The sequence below is a fragment of the Suricata suricatta genome, chromosome X (genome assembly GCF_006229205.1).
Source record: "Suricata suricatta isolate VVHF042 chromosome X, meerkat_22Aug2017_6uvM2_HiC, whole genome shotgun sequence".
Classification (NCBI taxonomy): domain Eukaryota; kingdom Metazoa; phylum Chordata; class Mammalia; order Carnivora; family Herpestidae; genus Suricata; species Suricata suricatta.
The window spans coordinates 53518962-53523209 of record NC_043717.1 but is presented as its reverse complement, the minus strand read 5'-3'; positions in this window follow the sequence as shown (position 1 = coordinate 53523209).

Genomic DNA, 4248 nt, shown 5'->3' with positions numbered 1-4248 from the left:
GAGAAAGAATGAAATCTGTCCATTGGTAGCAATGTGGATGGAACTCGAGGGTGTTATGCTAAGTGAAATAAGTCATGAAGAGAAGGACAGATACCACATATTTTCACTCCTATGTGGAACAGGAGAAACTTAACAGAGTACCATTGGGGAGGAGAAGGGGGAATATTGTTGGGAGAGGGAGGGAGGCAGACCATGAGAGACTCTTAAATACTAAGAACAAAATGAGTGCTGATGGCAGTGGGGGAGTCGCAAACGGAGGTGATGGGCATGGAGGAGGCCCCTTTTTGGGATGAGTACTGGGTGTTATATGGAAATCAACTTGACAATAAACTATAAATGAACAAAAAAAGAAAATCCATTAACCATAATGTATAGGATTGTTTCTAGACTCTTAATTCTATTCAATTGATCTCTAGGTCTATTTTCATATTTTTACCACACCATCAAGAATACTACAGCTTTGTAGTAAGTTTTTTAATTGGATAATGTAAATCCACCAAATATGCTCTTTTTAAATACTATTTTGACCTCCCTGTGTCTTTCACACTACTATATAAATTTATGATCATATCATCAATTTCTCTTAGAAAAACCAGGTGCAATTTTGATAGGAATCACATTGAATCTGTAGATACATCTGGGAATATTGCCAACCTAACAGTGCTAAGTCTTCAGATCCTGAACATGGGATATTTCTACATTTATTTAAGTCTTTTAAAATTTCCTTCAACAATGTTTTATAGTTTTCAGCTCACAAAACTTGCAAATCTTTTCTTAAATTTATTTCTGTCTTTCTTCTTTTTGATACTATTGTTAATGGAATTATTTAATTAATTTCATTTTTTGGTTGCACATTGTTAGTTTATGGGAATACAATATATTTTTTGTTGTTGATGTGTAACCTCTTACTTGCTTAACACATTTATTAGTTCTTTTTTTAAATAACTAGTTCAAATGAATGTGTCTGTGTGTCTGTGTGTATCTGTGCCTGTGTCTGTAAAATTCTTAGGATTTTCTACTTATAAATTTACATAATCTGTGAATGAATACTGCTTTCACTGCATCCTATAAGCTTTTGTATCCTGTACTTTATTTTGATTCTCTCAAAATATTTTTAAAATTTTCCTTGTGTTCTCTTTTTTTACCCATTATTTCAATGTTATTTAATTTCAGTATATTAGAGAATTTTTCAGGGTTTTTTTCTTCTGGTATTGATTTCTATTATAATTCCTTTTTGACCAGAATAATACTATGCATGATTTCTGTTCTCTTAAAGGTGATAATACTATTTGTGGACTTAGAAGTCATCTGTCCTGGAAAATGTCCCATGTGCACATGAGAAGAATATTTGTTCTGCTGTTGTTTCATGGAGTGTTATATATATGACAGGTCTAGCAGATTTATTGTGCAGTCCAAGCCCCTATCTCCTTACTTACACAATGTCTGATTATTCTATGCTTTCTGAGCGTGGGGTATTAATGTCTCCAACTATTTTATTAGGGCGGTCTGTTTTTTCTTTCAATTATGTCAATGTTTGCCTTATAGATTTTGAGCCCTGATATTTGGTGTATATATGTTTTAATTGTTATATTTTCCTGGCGAATTTACTACTGGCAATATATAATTTCTTTTTTGTCTTTTCCAACCATATTTGACTTAGAACCTATTTTGTTATTGATATAGCCATCTTCCCCCTCCTTTGGTTATACTTTGTATGGTATATATGTTTTTAAAAATTTTTATTCAAGTATAGTTAACACACATTGTTATATTAGTTTTAGGCATACCATATAATAATTCAACAACTTACTCATTTCTCAGTGCTCAGAAGGTAAGTGTACTCTTAATACCCTTTATCAATTTTTACCCATCCTTCCCAATTTTTAAAATCTAGTATTGAAGTATAATTAACATACAATGTTATATGAGGTTTCAGTCTATAGCATATTGATTTGACAGTTCTGTATATTACTAATCATTATAAATGTAATCACCATCTGTCATCATACAGTACGTTATTACAGTATTATTAAGGATATTCCCTATGCTATCCTTTTCAGTTCCATAACTTATTTATTGCATAGCTGGAAGTTTGTGCCTCTTAATCCCCTTTATCTATTTTACTCATCACCCACCAACTTCCCCTCTGGAAACCAACAATTTGTTCTGTGTATTTAAGGCTTTGTTTGTTTGTTTGTTGATTTGTTTTGTTTTTTAGGTTCCTTCCACATTAGTGAAAATCATATGGTACAATATTTGTCTTTCCCTATCTGACTTTTTTTACCTAGCATAATGCATCATAGGCCCATCCATGTTATGGCAAATGTCAAGATTTCATTTTTATTTATGGCTTAGTAATACTCCATATATTGCTACATGCAATAAATACATAATATATGTAATATATATTACATACATATCCCAAATTGGTGTGTATATGTGTGTGTGTGTATGTACATATATATTCCAAATCTTTCTTATCCATTCATCTATTGATGATCATTTGGGTTGCTTCCATATCTTGATTATTGTAAATAATGCTGCAATGAACATAGGGGTGAATATATCTCTTTAGATTAGTGTTTTTGTTTTCTTTGGAAAAATACCCAGAAGTCAAATCTCTCAATCATATGATATTTCTATTTTTAATTTTCTGAGAATCTCTTTACTGCTTTCCACAGTGGTTACACAAATTCACATTTCAACCAACAGTGCATGAAGGTTCCCTTTTCTCCACGTCCTCACCAATTTATCATTTGTCATTTTGATTATAGCCATTCTAAAAGGTGTGAGGTGATACATCATTCTGGTTTTGATTTGCATTTCCCTGATGATTAGTGATGTTGAGTATCTTTTAATGTCTGTTGGATATCTGTATGTCTTTTTTGGAAAAAATGTCTATTCAGGTCCTTCTTTAAATTTATTTTTAAATTAAATCCAAGTTATTTAACATATAGTGTAATAATAACTTCAGGAATGGAATTTAATGATTTATCACTTACATATAGCACCCAGTGTTCATCTCAACAAGTGTCCTTCTTAGTACCCATCACCAATTTAGCCCATTCTCCCATCTTCCTCCCCTCCAGCAACCCTCAGTTGGTTCTTTGTATTTAAGAGTCTTTTATAGTTTGCCTCCTTCTCTGTTTTTATATTATTTTTGTTTCCCTTCCCTTATGTTCATCTGTCTTGTTTTTTAAATTCCACGAGTGAAATCATGATATTTGTCTTTCTCTGAGCGACTCATTTTGCTTAGCACAAGATACTTTAGTCACATCCACATTGTTGCAAATGGTAAAATTCATTCTTTCTGATCATCGAGTAATATTTCATTGTATATATATCATATACATTCATTATATATACAATGAAATGTTACTTGACAATCATATATATGATATATTACTCGAGGATCATATATATATCCATATATATGGATAAGGAAGATACTACATCTACTTCATACATCATCAGTCAATGGACATTTGGGCTCTTCCTATACTTTGGCTATCGTCAATAGTGCTGTTATAAACACTGGGGTGCATGTGCCCTTTTGAATCAGCATTTTTGTATCCTTTAAAAGATAAAATCCTGGTGGTGAAATTGCTGTGTCGCAGGGTAGTTCTATTTTTAACTTCTTGAGGAATCTCCGTACTGTTTTCTAGAGTGGCTGCACCAGTTTACAGTCCCACCAACAGTGCAAAAGGGTTCCTCTTTCTCAGTATCCTCACCAACATCTGTTGCTGTCCGAGTTGTTACTTTTAGCCATTGTAATAGGTGTGAGGTGAACATTTTTTCATGTCTGTTAACCATCTGGATGTCTTTTTTGGAAAAGCCTTTGCACAATTTTAAATCGACTTTTTTTTTTTGATGTTGAGTTGTATAAGTTTTGTATACGTTTTGGTTATTAACCCCTTGTAGAATATATAATTTTCAAGTATCATCTCCCTTTTTTTTTGTGAGTAATTTTGTTTGCTGTCTGAAGGCTTTTTGTTTTGGTATAGTCCCAATAGTTTAATTTTACCTTTGTTTCCCTTGCCTATGGAGACAAATCCATAAATATGTTGCTAAGGCTGATGTCCAAGAGATTACTGCCTATGTTTTCTTTTGGGAGTTTTATGCTTTAGGTCCTACACTTAGGTCTTTAATCCATCTTAAGTTTATTTTTTTTCTCCATAATATTTTATTGTCAAATTGTTTTCCATACAACACCCAGTGCTCTTCCCCTTAAGTGCCCTCCACCATCAC